Raw genomic sequence first — 16976 nt, 5'->3', positions numbered from 1 at the left:
CAGAAGGACAGCCTGCCTCAGGGGAGCGTGCTCGCTCCATCCATGTTCAACATCTACACAAATGACCAGCCACGGCCAGAAGGGACAGAGAGCTTCATCTATGCTGATGACCGTGCCATTACTGCCCAAGCAGGGAGCTTTGGGATGGTAGAACAGAAGCTTTCTGAAGTTCTAGGTGCTCTTACTGCCTACTACAGGGAAAACCAGCTGATCCCCAAGCCATCCAAAACACAGACATGTGCTTTTCATCTCAAGAACAGAGAAGCATCCTGAGCTCTGAGGATTATTACCTGGGAAGGAATCCCACTGGAGCATTGCAGCGCACCCAAGTACCTGGGAGTCACTCTGGACCGTGCTCTGACCTCCAAGAAGCACTGCCTGAACATCAAGCAAAAAGTGGGTGATAGAAACAATATCATACGAAAGCTGACTGGCACAACCTGGGGATCACAACCAGACACAGTGAAGACATCTGCCCTTGCGCTTTGCTACTCTGCTGCTGAGTACGCATGCCCAGTGTCTCTTCCAACTCTAGGATTCTATGATCCAGCCTGAACAGTTCTCCAGATTCGCTGGTATGTTTAGATCAAAAACTGAGAAGGATAAATGGGTTGTATCTGGAAGAGGAAATCTTAGCAATCATAGAAATGAGATCAAGAAATGCACGCACCCTGAGGTGTGCACTTTCCTCACTTCTGAAAGCTTTCCTGGCATATTAGCAGTGCAAGGAGAATAATACAAGCTTCTGTGCAGAATCTATTGAGTTATTAGCGCTTGGATATTTAGCTAGCTAGACGCCACTAGATTTGCTATTACTACTAGAAGAATACATAGTTGGCGTATGATCTAGGACTGGGCAGTTTCGTTCGTTAATTTCACAATTCGTTATTAATTCATATTTAAATTAGCTTACGATCTGATATTGAGCCATTTTGGAATAGTGTGAGGAGTTAAATAGATTCGAAACAATTTTTTCAACTTATTTCGTAATTGTTTCGTAATTGTTTCGAAATTGTTTCGAAATTGTTTTTAAATTGTTTCGTAATTATTTTCGCATGCCTGGTGCAAGTTTTATAGTTGTGGTTTGTTTTATCACACCAACAGTCAACAACAGAGGGAGAGGGAAGCTTTAGAAGTTCCCCCTGTCCCATTTGGAAGTTTTTTCAGCATATTTTTAGCATATTTGGAGGGTTTTTTTTTAGCATATTGCGCAATTGCGTCCGCCATTAACGAATCGATTCAAAATTTACGAAATTTTGTATATTTTGAAATTTTTAAAAGGAAAATTTCGGAATCATAGAATCAAAGAGTTGGAAGAGACCTCCTGGGCCATCCAGTCCAACCCCATTCTGCCAAGAAGCAGGAATATTGCATTCAAATCACCCCTGACAGATGGCCATCCAGCCTCTGCTTAAAAGCTTCCAAAGAAGGAGCCTCCACCACACTCCGGGGCAGAGAGTTCCACTGCTGAACGGCTCTCACAGTCAGGAAGTTCTTCCTAATGTTCAGATGGAATCTCCTCTCTTGTAGTTTGAAGCCATTGTTCCGCGTCCTAGTCTCCAAGGAAGCAGAAAACAAGCTTGCTCCCTCCTCCCTGTGGCATCCTCTTACATATTTATACATGGCTATCATATCTCCTCTCAGCCTTCTCTTCTTCAGGCTAAACATGCCCAGTTCCCTAAGCCGCTCCTCATAGGGCTTGTTCTCCAGACCCTTGATCATTTTAGTCGCCCTCCTCTGGACACATTCCAGCTTGTCAATATCTCTCTTGAATTGTGGTGCCCAGAATTGGACACAATATTCCAGATGTGGTCTAACCAAAGCAGAATAGAGGGGTAGCATTACTTCCTTAGATCTAGACACTATGCTCCTCTTGATGCAGGCCAAAATCCCATTGGCTTTTTTTGCCGCCATATCATTGTTGGCTCATGTTTAACTTGTTGTCCACGAGGACTCCAAGATCTTTTTCACACGTACTGCTCTCGAGCCAGGCATTGTCCCCCATTCTGTACCTTTGCATTTCATTTTTTTTAAAGAAACGAAACGTGATGGAGCCCTTAAAAATGAATTGAGTTTAGAAACAAATTTTTCCGTGGTTACCCAGCCCTAGTATGATCCCATTATATGCATCCACTAGCCCACCCCACTTCACCCCATTGCTGGAATTACTAATAGAAGACTGAGTAACAAGGGTGTTCTACTGCCACCTGGTGGGGAGGGTGTTTTGGGTGAGTATATTGTATTTCTCCTCTTCCTCTCTTGAGTTCCCTGTGTGTTTTGTTGTTGTTATTGTCCTGCGTCGTTGGTTGTTTATTCTGCTCGCTGTAAGGAACTAAATGATCTGAAGTTGTCAGTTCAGCTACCTTGATCTAATAGGAGAGGATGCTCGGTGGAGGAAATATCTTCTTTTCTTGCCTCGAAGAAATTGCTTGCTTTGAATCCCGCGTTGACACAAATTAACATGGGTAAATAATACCTGGGGGTGCCCGGAAGTGTCTTGAGTCATGGAGGCGGCCTATTTGCATTTCTCTTCATCTCGCCTGAACAGTTTGGCAAGGGAAAAGAGAGCATCTCTCCTAACGAAACGGGGTTGGTTTTGATCACGACTCAAGATTAAATTCCTTTTCTTCCAATAGAGTTACTCTGGAGGACCTAGACCAGGGGTCCTCAAACTTTTTAAACCGGGGGCCAGTTTACTGTCCCTCAGACCAATGGAGGGCCGGACTATAGTTTTTTTTAAAAAAAATCAATTAAAAAATTCCTATGCACATTGCACATATCTTATTTTGCTGTGTGGAAGGGCCCTTAGAGGGGGTTCTTTCTAGCCCTCTTTAGGCAGTAATTCCAGGAGCAGAGAATGGGAAATCTTCCTATTTCTAGTCTGACCAAAATCTAAAATTATAACTGTAAATAAATAACAACACTCAAACACAGGGGAACTCCAGACAAGAAACAATCAGGGCCAGCTAATCACCTCTCAACAAAGGATTCTCCCTAAAAACTGTCAGACTATGAAATGGCAATCAAGGTGGCCAATTGAAACATTCATACCTACTTCCAACAGACAAGAGTTCTTTCTCCTACCCTGGATCTTCCAAGATTTTCCTGGTTAAAAGTTTTCCTCTGACATGAAGTCCGGTCGTGCCTGACTCTGGGGTGTGCTGCTCATCTGGATTTCTAAGTCGAAGAGCCAGCGTTGTCTGTAGACACCTCCAAGGTCAAGTGGCCAGCATGACTGCATGGAGCACCAGGGCAGCCTCCCTTAGACAGCGTGAGCCTGCCAAGGGAGGAGGAGGCCCGCGCGGCTTACTTGCGAGTAAAGCACCTCGCGAAGTGCTTTACGCGCAAGTAGACCACGCGGAGCAGCCTCCCTTGCCTGGCTCAGGCCCGATGGACAGCCTGAGCCAGCCAAGGGAGGAGCAGGCCTGCGCGGCTTACTTGCGAGTAAGGGAGGCTGCTCCGCGTGGTCTACTTGCGCGTAAAGCACCTCACGAGGTGCTTTACGCGCAAGTAGACCACGCGGAGCAGCCTCCCTTGCCTGGCTCAGGCCCGATGGACAGCCTGAGCCAGCCAAGGGAGGAGCAGGCCCGCGCGGCTTACTTGCGAGTAAAGCACCTCGTGAGGTGCTTTACACGCAAGTAGACCAAGCGGAGCAGCCTCCCTTGGCTGGCTCAGGCTGTCCATCGGGCCTAACAGATAGCGTGAGCCAGCCAATGGAGGGGCACTGTGTGGGGGGGGGGGGCGCTCCTCCTCCGCGGGCCGGATCAGGGCCCTTGGCGGGACGGAAGTGGCCCGCGGGCCGTAGTTTGGGGACCCCTGACCTAGACATTCCGACAAAGGGGCAAATTCCCAAAGAAACTATTTTCTTGTATGTGCAGATAACTGAAACCACAGATATAGCTTCTGCAATCATTGGGATCTTACTATAACACTGTCTTGTAGAAACACTGTCTTGTCTACAGTGTACCAGTCTCAGTGAGTTCCTTGTTTGCATAGGATCATAGAATCAAAGAGTTGGAAGAGACCTCCTGGGCCATCCAGTCCAACCCCATTCTGCCAAGAAGCAGGAAAATTGCATTCAAACCACCCTTGACAGATGGCCATCCAGCCTCTGATTAAAAGGCTCCAAAGAAGGAGCCTCCACCACACTCCGGGGCAGAGAGTTCCACTGCTGAACAGCTCTCACAGTCAGGAAGTTCTTCCTCATGTTCAGATGGAATCTCCTCTCTTGTAGTTTGAAGGCATTGTTTTGCATCCTAGTCTCCAAGGAAGCAGAAAACAAGCTTGCTCCCTCCTCCCTGTGGCTTCCTCTCACATATTTATACATGGCTATCATATCTCCTCTCATCCTTCTCTTCTTCAGGTTAAACATGCCCAGCTCTTTAAGCCGCTCCTCATAGGGCTTGTTCTCCAAACCCTTGATCATTTTAGTCGCCCTCCTCTGGACACATTCCAGCATGTCAATATCTCTCTTGAATTGTGGAGCCCAGAATTGGACACAATATTCCAGGTATGGTCTAACCAAAGCGGAATAGAGCACGGGGAGCATGACTTCCCTAGATCTAGACACTAGGCTCCTCTTGATGCAGGCCAAAATCCCATTGACTTTTTTAGCCGCCACATCACATTGTTGGCTCATGTTTAACTTGAGGTCCACGAGGACTCCAAGATCTTTTTCACACGTCCTGCTCTCAAGCCAGGCATCATCCCCCATTCTGTATCTTTGCATTTCGTTTTTTCTGCCAAAGTGGAGTATCTTGCATTTGTCACTGTTGAACTTCATTTTGTTAGTTTTGGCCCATCTCTCTAATCTGTTTTGCACCATCCTTTCCCAAAAATGTGAGAGTGACTACTTTTAAACTCATAGACTCAGCGAATCTGGATCTGTCCTAACTAATTTGGATCAAATCATGTCCTCCCCTGCCCCCATCTAAAACACAGACATGTGCTTACCTTCTTAAGAACAGACAAGCATCCCGAGCTCTGAGGATTATTACCTGGGAAGGAATCCCACTGGAGCATTGCAGCACACCCAAATACCTGGGAGTCACTCTGGACCGTGCCCTGACCTACAAGAAGCACTGCCTGAACATCAAGCAAAAAGTGGGTGCTAGAAACAATATCATACGAAAGCTGACTGGGGTTCCAGGCTCAGCGATGAATCCAAGACCACACCCAAGCTGCAAACCTGTGTCTTCAGGGGGAGTGTAACCCCACCCAACAATATCATACAAAAGCTGACTGGCACAACCTGGGGATCACAACCAGACACAGTGAAGACATCTGCCCCTGCGCTGTGGTACTCTGCTGCTGAGGATGCATGCCCAGTGTGGAACACATTTCACCATGCTAAAACATGTGGTTCTTAATGAGACATGCCGCATTAACACGGGGTGTTTGCGCCCTTCACCACTGGGGAAATTACACTGTCTAGTCGGTATTGCACCACCTGACATCCACCAAGAAGTAGCAGCCAATAGTGAAAGGACCAAGGCAGTGACATCTTGAGCCCATCCTCTGTTTGGGTATCAGCCAGCACGTCAATGACTTAAAACAAGAAATAGTTTTCTAAGATCTACAGAGACACTCGCTGGAACACCTCAGCAAGCGAGAGTCCAAAAGTGGCAGGCCCAAACCCAGAACCTCAACCAATGGCTGATACCAAATGAGAGACTCCCCCCTGCACACACAGAAGACTGGGAGACTTGGAAGGCACTGAACAGACTGTGCTCTGGCGTCACCAAATGCAGAGCCAACCTCAAGAAATGGGGCCACAAAGTGGAATCCATGACATGCGAGTGTGGAGAAGAGTAAACCACTGACCACCTGCTGCAATGCAACCTGAGCCCTGCCACATGCACAAGGGAGGACCTCCTTGCAGCAACACCAGAGGCACTCCAAAGGACATTTAATAGAATACCACCTGCAAATTTTGTGTTTTGTTTGTTTGTTTGTCTGTTTTTTTAATGCAATACAACTATTTTGGTTCTCTCCTGACACGATAAATAAAAAAATCCCCCCCACAGCCTCTTTGAAACAGTCACGATGCTCTCTTCTAACGCTAAAGATGTTTCCACAAGTGGGAACATTATTCAGTGCTGTTGCACCAAAGTCGTGGATGCACAGTCATTTCTCTTTCTCTGTCTTGCAACTTTTGGACAGCTTTGCCGTCTTCACGCTGCTGCCAACACAGTATCAGAAGTCCTCGCAGGTTCAGGCCCTGGGGACCAAAGTGTAGAAGAAGTGACACCATGAGAATCTGTAGCCACGTCAAGTTTTGTGGGAGATGCAAAGTGGTGGGTCTGTGCTTTCGCTTTCAGGATCAAACAGGCATCTGACTTGTTTCTAACACCAGTTTATTCTCTGGCCAGCCAGCCAGCCTCCCCACCATATGCACTGCGAAGATCAGAACTCAGAACTTTTCAAATGCAATTTGTCACGTAACTCACCAAACACACAGTTTAAAAAAGCAATATTGACTTATTGAAAGAAAAAAAAATCTGTTGCTGGTTGCCCTATTGCTCTCTGTCTCTGTTTTAAGAAAATGTAGGCATCTGTGAGCTTCGAAAAAAGGGCAAGGAATGTTTTTGAGGGCATCCAACAGCTCTTTGGTCAACGAGAAGGAAACTACATCCGTAAGGAGACCAAGGTGGTTGTTTATAAAGCCACTAGTGTTGCTGTGGCCAACCTTCCCTCCCTCTTTCTTTCCTTTTTTCTTTCTCTCCTTCCTTCATTCCCTTTTTCCTTCCTTCTTTCTCTCCTCCCCCTTTCTTCTTCCTTCCTTCTCTACCTGTTTCTTTCCTCACTTCCTTTGCTCGTTGGTTCCACCCTTCTTGTCTCTTTCCTTCCTTCCTTCCTTCCTTCCTTCCTTCCTTCCTTCCCTCCCTCCCTCCCTCCCTCCCTCTTTCTCTCCTTTCTTTTTCTCCTTCCTTCACTCCCTTTTTCCTTCCTTCTTTCTCCCCCCCCCTTTTCTTCTTCCTTCCGTACCTGTTTCTTTCCTGCCTTCCTTTGCTCTTTGGTTCCGCCTTTCCTTGTCTCTTTCCTTCCTTCCTTCCCTCCCTCTTTCTCTCCTTCTTTCTTTTTCTCCTTCCTTCACTCCCTTTTTCCTTCCTTCTTTCTCCCCGCCCCCCTTCTTCTTCCTTCCTTCTCTACCTGTTTCTTTCCTCACTTCCTTTGCTCTTTGGTTCCGCCCTTTCTTGTCTCTTTCCTTCTTTCCCTCCCTCTTTATCTCCTTCTTTCTTTTTCTCCTTCCTTCACTCCCCTTTTCCTTCCTTCTTTCTCCCCCTCCCCGTTCTTCTTCCTTCCTTCTCTTCCTGTTTCTTTCCTCCCTTCCTTTGCTCTTTGGTTCCACCCTTCCTTGTCTCTCTCCTTCCTTCCCTCCCTCTTTCTCTCCTTCTTTCTTTTTCTCCTTCCTTCACTCCCTTTTTCCTTCCTTCTCCCCCCCCCTTCTTCCTTCCTTCTCTACCTGTTTCTTTCCTCGCTTTCTTTGCTCTTTAGTTCCACCCTTCCTTGTCTCCTTCCTTCCTTCCCTCCCTCTTTCTCTCCTTCTTTCTTTTTCTCCTTCCTTCACTCCCTTTTTCCTTCCTTCTTTCTTTTCCCCCCTTCTTCTTCCTTCCTTCTTTCTCTACCTGTTTCTTTCCTCGCTTCCTTTGCTCTTTGGTTCCGCCCTTTCTTGTCTCTTTCCTTCTTTCCCTCCCTCTTTATCTCCTTCTTTCTTTTTCTCTTTCCTTCACTCCCTTTTTCCTTCCTTCTTTCTCCCCCCTCCCCGTTCTTCTTCCTTCCTTCTCTTCCTGTTTCTTTCCTCCCTTCCTTTGCTCTTTGGTTCCACCCTTCCTTGTTTCTCTCCTTCCTTCCTTCCCTCCCTCTTTTTCTCCTTCTTTCTTTTTCTCCTTCCTTCACTCCCTTTTTTCTTCCTTCTTTCTCTCCCCCCCCCCCCTTCTTCTTCCTTCCTTCTCTACCTGTTTCTTTCCTCGCTTTCTTTGCTCTTTGGTTCCACCCTTCCTTGTCTCCTCCCTTCCTTCCTTCCTTCCTTCCTTCCTTCCTTCCTTCCTTCCTTCCTTCCTCCCTTCCTCCCTCCCTCCCTCCCTCCCTCCCTCTTTCTCTCCTTCTTTCTTTTTCTCCTTCCTTCACTCCCTTTTTCCTTCCATCTTTCTCCCCCCCCCTTCTTCTTCCTTCCTTCCTTCTCTACCTGTTTCTTTCCTCCCTTCCTTTGCTCTTTGGTTCCACCCTTCCTTGTCTCCTTCCTTCCCTCCCTCCCTCTTTCTCTCTTTCATCCCTTCTCTCCTTCCTTCCCTCTTTCACTTTTTCATTTCCTTCTCTACCTTTCTTTCTTTCCTTCTCTCCTTCTTTCCATCTTTATCTCCCTCCTTCTCTCCTTCCTTCCTTCCCCCTTTCTGTGTATGTGTTTTGTGTGTGCATATATGTGTGTATATTTTGCTGTATATGTGTATATATGTGTGTTTGTGTACATATGTGGTTTTGCACATGTGTTGTAATGTATTTTTTTTTTGCTTTTATAGTCTTTTCTGCTGTGTTTTTCAGTGTTTTTATGACTGATGGTCACTTGTTGGCCTGATAGGTGTACTGTGTCCAAATTTTGTGTCAATTTGTCCAGTGGTTTTTGAGTTACGTTAATCCCACAAATGAACATTGCATTTTTATTTATATAGATTGCCCTCCCAATCCCTGTTATAGGCCTGCAAAATGTGGACTATCTAGAGACGTCACATGAAACTCCTGGAATGATTCCAGCAGCTTTGTCTCCAAAAAATCCTGCAAATCTCTTGGGAAGACTAGCAGACAAATGTCAGCGTGCTGGAAGAAGCAAAGACCATCAGCACTGAAGCGATGCTCCTACACCACCAACTCCACTGGACCGGCCACATTGTCCAAGTGACTGACCACCGTCTCCCAAAGCAGTTGCTCTACTCCAAACTCAAGAATGGAAAACAGAATGTTGGTGGGCAGGAAAAGAGATTTAAAGATGGGCTCAAAGCCAACCTTAAAAACTCTGGCATAGACACTGAGAACTGGCCCTTGAGCACTCCAGCTGGAGGTCAGCTGTGACCAGCAGTGTTGTAGAATTTGAAGAGGCACGAATGGAGGGCGAAAGAGAGAAACATGCCAAGAGGAAGGTGCATCAAGCCAACCACGACCGGAACCACCTTCCACCTGGAAACCAATGCCCTCACTGTGGGAGAGGATGCAGATCAAGAATAGGGCTCCACAGTCACCCACGGACCCACCACCGGTACACCAATCTTGGAAGACAATCCTTCTCAGACACCAAGGGATTGTCTAAGTAAGTAAGTACTAAGCAATATCCCAGAATGCTTGTAAGATATGCAAACAAACACAATATAGTCTATGCAATAGGAGAACTGTAATGACCATATAGCATTAGTGACAACCCCTCAACAGTGAAAAATGGGAAATAATAAATGGCTATTTTTAAAACCTTAGAGATCACCTTCCTAAGAAACTGTAGGTACTCAAGCTTCACCCTGTGATTGGGTAAAGGTTGGTCATGAAGTTGCCCTGAGGAGCTTAGAGATTTCCAGAGAAAACATTATAATGAAATCTATCAATAGTCAAATTCACAATAGTCAATCCATAGACATGGAGGGTCAAGAAAGGTGGGAGATGTTATTATAACATCTCTCCAAGGAGCCTCCATCTGTCTTGTAGCTGCAGAGATAGCCAATGACCAATCGACTAGATTGCAGTTACCATATATTCCGGCATATAAGACGACTGGGCGTATAAGACGACCCCCAACTTTTCCAGTTAAAGTATAGAGTTAAGACGACTCCCATGCATAAGACTACACCCGCATATAAGACGACCCCTGATTTTTGAGAAGATTTTCTTGGGTTAAAAAGTAGTCTTATACGCCAGAATATACTGTAGTTTCTTCTTTGTCGTCCTAATTTTTGTACCATCAGATCTCAAGAAACGTTCTGGAGAACTCAAAAGCTCGCCCCACTTAAGGACTATTTTTGCAACACTCTGGTAGTCCTAATTAAAGATATCAGTGATCTCTAATTATTCAAGAACACACAGTTACTTTGTGTGTGTTTTTTTCTCTTTGTACCTTCCTTTTCTGTTACACTCCCACTATGTTTTTAAAAAGATTGATAAGAAAATGGTATAAAACCTGAACACTCCACTCAAAATGTTTCAGCATTTGTCCTGCACAGAAAAGCTATGTGTGTTTTGGGTTGTTGTAGGTTTTTTCGGGCTATATGGCCATGTTCTAGAGGCATTCTCTCCTGACGTTTCGCCTGCATCTATGGCAAGCATCTTCAGAAGTAGTGAGGTCTGATGGAACTAGAGGAATGAAATCTAAAATTGTAGCAGATTTCTGTAAACATCGGTGTTTACAGAAAACATCATATTGGCCTCTACTTTCCTTGGCGATGTCTTTTGGAACAGAACTCAATGGCAGCGGTAGAGGGATTGAGCTTTGAACTCGAATGGTGTTGCTGGAGGCAATAGTATATATAATTCTAATTACAAGGATAATTATATCATATGATTAGAATTATGCACATAATTACAGCTCAATGAAAAGAGAAGAAAAGAGAAAAAGGAGTTCTATGATGCCAAATTTACTGCAATATAGTCTTTTGTGGGCTTGAGCTACAGAAGATGTTCTTCAAGAATCCTAGAGTTGGAAGAGACATGACATGGGCCATCTAGTTCAACCTCCTGTCAAGAAGCAGGAAAATTACATTCAAAGCACCCCCGACAGCCTCTGTTTAAAAGCTTCCAAAGAAGGAGCCTCTACCACACTGCAGGGCAGAGAGTTCCACTGCTGAACAGCTCTCACAGTCAGGAAATTCTTCCTCATGTTCAGATGAAATCTCCTTTCTTGTAGTTTGAAGCCATTGTTCCATTGCATCCTAGTCTCCAGGGAAGCAGAAAACAAGTTTGCTCCCTCCTCCCTGTGACTTCCTCTTACATATTTATACATGGCTGTCATGTCTCCTCTCAGCCTTCTCTTCTTTCGGCTAAACATGCCCAGCTCCTTAAGCCGCTCCTCATAGGGCTTGTTCTCCAGACCCTTGATCATTTTAGTCGCCCTCCTCTGGACACATTCCAGCTTGTCAATATCTCTCTTCAATTGTGGTGCACAGAATTGGACAAATATTCCAGATGTCAGATTTCTAGTTTTTTGAAAGTTTATCAAAAGACATATAATTTAACAAAATAAAATTGACAACCTCTCAGCATTGATTAACAAGATATATAATAAATGTATATGCAGCTAGGGCTGTGTGATCAATGAAAAAAATGTTTCGAAGACCTCATGGCCTTTGTTTCTGCAACCAGCTTCTCACAGTACTCTCATCCTGGGTACCCATCATGCAAAGATCTTCTGATAGACAAGCAAAGCAATAATGTGACAGCATTCTTGTGAAATACAAGGTTCTTGTGGGTTTTTTCAGGCTATATGGCCATGTTCTAGAGGCATTTCTCCTGACGTTTCGCCTGCATCTATGGCAAGCATCCTCAGAGGATGCTTGCCATAGATGCAGGCGAAACGTCAGGAGAAATGCCTCTAGAACATGGCCATATAGCCTGAAAAAACCCACAAGAACCTAGTGATTCCAGCCATGAAAGCTTTCGACAATACATTCTTGTGAAATGCCAATTGTGCATGATACAACAACCGTCCTGAATCAATCTGTCAATCTTTTGCTTGTGAAACTCGGTGGTTGCTGTCACAGTATGTCCAACTCTTTCTTTGTCACACAAGTCAGATGTTCCCACCTCAACATCTTTAAACTTACTTGCCCAACGATGCACAGTACTCACGTCAACACAATCACCATAAACAGCTTGCATTCTCTGATGAATCTCCTTTGGGGTGACACCTTCTGCTGCCAAGAATTCAATGACTGCACGTTGCTTAAGTCACATTGACCGACCATCTGCTCAGGGTTCCATACTTTGCACTTTAACAACACAACCATTCAATGCTAAGACTTCCTGCCAAATGGGAACTGTAGAGGAGAGTATACTGAACAAGCCAGTACCTGCCGCCAGGGCCGTAGCCAGAAAAAAAATTCGGGGAGGGTTGACAATTTTTTTTGGGGGGGGGGGTTGAAAATTTTGGGGGGTGTTGAAAATTTCGGGGAGGGTTTGAAAATTTTGGGGGTGGGGTTGAAACCTGCCTCCTAGCTCACGTGGAAGCCAAGAGCAAAGCAGGGGGCAGAGCAACCTTCAATAGCCTGCAGCTTCGCCCCTGTCAACCACCTCCACCAAGTCTGGCCTCCTTAATGAGAGCATTCAACACACACACACCCAACTTGGTTGCTTCACTACATCGGCTATTGCTGCAAGTAATGACAGTGTGAATAAGTTGTCAATATTTGCTTGAGATAGTGCTTACAGTTCTGGAGGGACTCTTAATTTTTTGCATCTCATTGACTTAGCATGGGGATTTGTTAAGCAGTTAAAATTCATGAGTAAACCAGTTTATTTAAAAAAAATCTGAAACATTTCGGGGGGGGTTGAACCCCTAAAACCACCCCCTCGCTACAGGCCGGCTGCTGCATACCAGTACTGCCATCTGTTGAGGCGTTACAAAGGTGGAGGCATTACTTTTCATTCAACCCTCGTATATTGCCCACTGGGTTTTTCGAATCTTGAGTGGGAGGTAAAGGTAAAGGTAAAGGTAAAGGTAGTCCCCTGACATTAAGTCCAGTCATGTCTGACTCTGGGGTGTGGTGCTCATCTCCATGTCTAAGCCGAAGAGCCAGCGTTGTCCGTAGACACCTCCAAGATCATGTGGCCACTGGCATGACTGCATGGAGCACCGTTACCTTCCCGCCGGAGCGGTACCTATTGATCTACTCACATTTGCATGTTTTCGAACTGCTTGAGTGGGAACTTCATGCTAATTTTTAGCCTTTTTTTTGTCAATAGACTTTACTGCTCCCATTCTGCCCTCTCTGGCTATTCATTTGATAATTTCCTTCCAAAAGAAGCGACTTCCCATTGTAAGGTCCCAGCTTTCTCTTTGCATATCAAGTATGCATTAAAAATATGTCTTTTTTCCCCCCTGTGTATTACACATCTGGTAAACTTCAGTCACTTGAACATTCTCTTTATGCAAAAGGGGTGTCTCTCTCTCTCTCTTTTTAAAAAATAAATAAATGAATAAATAAATAGAAAACTCAAGTAATTGTTGTTTCTGCTTGCTGCTCATAGCAAGAATCCTGAATAGCTTTATGAATAACTTGAATTGATGTTCTTGTCAGTTGCAACAATATTTACAGAGCACACCATTATGTTAAAAGGCAGGCACAAGGAAAAAAAGTATAGATGACAATGCTGAAAGAGGTGTAAAAACAAGCCACTTCCGTGAACTTCACAGGAACAGCTCACCTTTCTTCCTGATGTGTTCAGTTTATCATTTCTAAGCTGTCGAGGACAGAAGACTCGGTATTTAAATAGCTTATTATCTTCCAAAGTGGGTTTCTAAGGGGCGGGGGCCACTGTGTGATCATCCCGGGAGGTGGGAAATGGGAAATTTATATGACAAACCATGATGGCAGCTCATGACATCTCATTAACAGGAGAAGGTGTCTACTATTCAGAGGTGATAATACTTTTCTTTTGGAAAGGAGGAGAAGAGATAAGACTTTGCGAGCGAATGAGCGAATGTCATAGAAAGGAAGGGAGAGAGGAGCAGATGGGACTGAAGGTGGGGGATTGTGCCTTGGCCTCAATGTGTTTTTGGAAGTGATGGACTACCCGCTGTAATATCATGTTAAGGATTGATCTAGTACTAGCCATCCCCTGCCATGCGTTGCTGTGGCCCAGTCTGTGTACATGTGTTTTGTTTGTGTATATATGTGTATATTTGTATATATGTAGTTTTGTGCATGCATTGTAATGCATTTTTTTATTTTTGGGCTTTTTAAGTCCTTTCTGCTGTTTTTTCCCCAGTGTTTTTATGAGTGATGCTCACTCGTTGGCCTGAGAGGTGTATTGTGTCCAAATTTGGTGTCCGTTCATCCAGTGGTTTTTGAGTTATGTTAATCCCACAAACAAACATTACATTTTTATTTATATAGACTAGCTGTACACGCGTTGTTGTGGTCAATTTTTCCTCCCTCTTTCTCTCCTCCTTTCTTTCTCTCCTTCCTTCCCTCCCTCCCTCCCTCTTTCCTTTCTTCTTTTTTTTCTTTCGTTCTCTCCTTCCTTCCTTCCTTCCTTCCTTCCTTCCTTCCTTCCTTCCTTCCTTCCTTCCTTCTTTCCTCCCTTCCTTCCTTCCTTCTCTTCCTCTTCCCTTTGTCCCCTACCTCCTCCTCCTTTCTTTCTCTCCTTCCTTCCCTCCCTCTTTCATTCCTTCCTTTTTTTCTTTCGTTCTCTCCTTCCTTCCTTCTCTTCCTTTTCCCTTTCTCCCCTACCTCCTCCTACTTTCTTTCTCTCCTTCCTTCCTTCCCTCCCTCTTTCCTTCCTTCCTTTTTTTGTTTCATTCTGTCCTTCCTTCCTTCTCTTCCTCTTCCCTATCTCCCCTATCTCCCCTACCTCCTCCTACTTTCTTTCCTTCTTTCCTTCTTTCCTTCTTTCCTTCTTTCCTTCTTTCCTTCTTTCCTTCTTTCCTTCTTTCCTTCCTTCCTTCTTTCCTTCCTTCCTTCCTTCCTTCCTTCCCTCCCTCCCTCCCTCCCTCCCTCCCTCCCTCCTTCCCTTCCTTCCTTCCTTCCTTCCTTCCTTCCTTCCTTCCTTCCTTCATTCTCTTCCCCTTCCCTTCCTCCCCCACTTCCTCCTACTTTCCTCCATTGAAGCTATGTTCCTCCGGCATCAACTCCGCTGGACTGGCCATGTTGTCCGGATGCCTGACCACCGTCTCCCAAAGCAATTGCTCTACTCCAAACTCAGGAATGGAAAATGGAATGTTGGTGGACAGGAAAAGAGATTAAAAGATGGGCTCAAAGCCAACGTTAAATACTCTGGCATAGACACTGAGAACTGGGAAGCCCTGGCCCTTGAGCAGTTGGAGGTCAGCTGTGACCACCAGTGCTGTAGAATTTGAAGAGGCATGAATGGAGGGTGAAAGAGAGAAATGTGCCAAGAGGAAGGTGTGTCAAGCCAACCCCGACCGGGACTGCCTTCCCCCTGGAAACCGATGCCCTCACTGCAGAAGATGCAGATCAAGAATAGGGCTCCACAGTCACCTACAGACCCACCGCCAGGACACTACACTTGGAGGACCATCATCCTCGGACTATGAGGGATACCCTAAGTAAGTAAGTAAGTAAGTCTAAGCCAAAGAGCCAGTTGTTGTCCATAGACACCTCCAAAGTCATGTGGCCTGGTCTACTCACATTTGCATGTTTTCGAACTGCTAGGATGGCAGAAACTGGAGCTAACAGCGGAAGCTCAACCTCCTCCCTGGATTCAAACTGCAAACCTTTTGGTCAGCAAGTTCAGCAGCTCAGCGGTCTAACCTGCTATACCACCAGGATTCCCTATATAACAGTGTTTCTCAACTTTCCTAATGCTGTGACCTCTCAATACTGTCCCTCATGTTGTGGTGACCCCCAACCATAACAATGCTTTTGTTGCTCCTTCATAACAGTCATTTTACTACTGTTATAAATCATAATGTAAATATCAGATATGCAAGGTGCATTTTCATTCACTGGACCAAACTGGACACAAATACCCAATGCACCCACATGTAAATGCTAGTGGGGTTGGGGGAGGATTGATTTTGTAATTTGGGAGTTGTCTGCTGGGATTTATAGTTCACCTATGATCAAAGAGCATTCTGAACTCCACCAGCAATGGATTTGAACCTAATTTGCCACACAGAACTCCCATGACCAACGGAAAACACTGGAAGGGTTTGGTGGGTATTGACCTTGAGTTTGGGAGTTGTAGTTCACCTATATCCAGAGAGCACTGTGGACTCACACAGTGGTGGATCTGGACCAAACTTGGTACAAAATCTCAATATGCGCAAATGTGATCACTGGTGGAGCCTGGGGAAAATAGACCTTGACTTTTGGGAGTTGTAGTTGCTGGGATTTATAGTTCATTACAATCAAAGAACATTCCAAACTCCACCAACGATAGAATTGGCTCAAACTTCCCACATGGAATCCCCATGGCCATCAGAAAATATTGTGTTTTCTGATGGTCTTTGGCGACCCCTCTGACATCCCCTTGCGACCCCTCCAGGGGTCCCGACCCCCAGGTTGAGAAACACTGCTATATAACATGGGGCGTGATCATCCGTATTTTTTGTATCTGTATCTTGTCCATGATCAGCTCCCTGTATCCCATTGCCTTTGACGGAATTCCCATCTTCCCAGCAGTCCATTGTATGTTTGGGTCCCCATCCAGCCAGGATTTCCACATGTCACAATATGCTTTGCAGCACTACAGTGGCCATATCTTTGCTCTATTAAAGAACGTCATATCAGCTATCAAAAACCTGCCTCCCTCCCCGACAGCGCTGGACCAGAAAGTTCTGTTTCTTTTGTGTCAAAACTTAACGCCACGCTGGGGCTTCACGTGGAGACGAAAATTGGAAAATAAGTACACAGGTTTGTTCCATCCTGACATTTCCCACCTCCCTTCCCCCCCTTCGCCTCCCTCTCCTTGGGATATTCTAATCCTGCGTTTTTGTGATATTTCTTTCCGACGCTAACAAATAATAATAATAATAATAATAATAATAATAATAATAAACTCGCAAAGATTACATCCTTATTTAATGACCTTAAGATACAGTTGGGATTTGGAACAAGCATTTATTCTCTGTTTATCACATTGCAGGATAAAGAGGAAAGGAAATGTACCACTTTCTTCCCCCCACCTCTTTTTTTTTCAATTATTCTCAGCAAGTCGCTGTTCCTCCCACCCGTCTCTTTTTATCTTTTGATTTCGACTACAGGTGCATTCCCATTCTGTTTCCAGCTGATGCCTTTGAGCATAATATTTTGGCTCAAAGA

The sequence above is a fragment of the Anolis sagrei genome, chromosome 8 (genome assembly GCF_037176765.1).
Source record: "Anolis sagrei isolate rAnoSag1 chromosome 8, rAnoSag1.mat, whole genome shotgun sequence".
NCBI lineage: Eukaryota > Metazoa > Chordata > Lepidosauria > Squamata > Dactyloidae > Anolis > Anolis sagrei.
Note: the sequence above shows the minus strand (reverse complement) of the source record.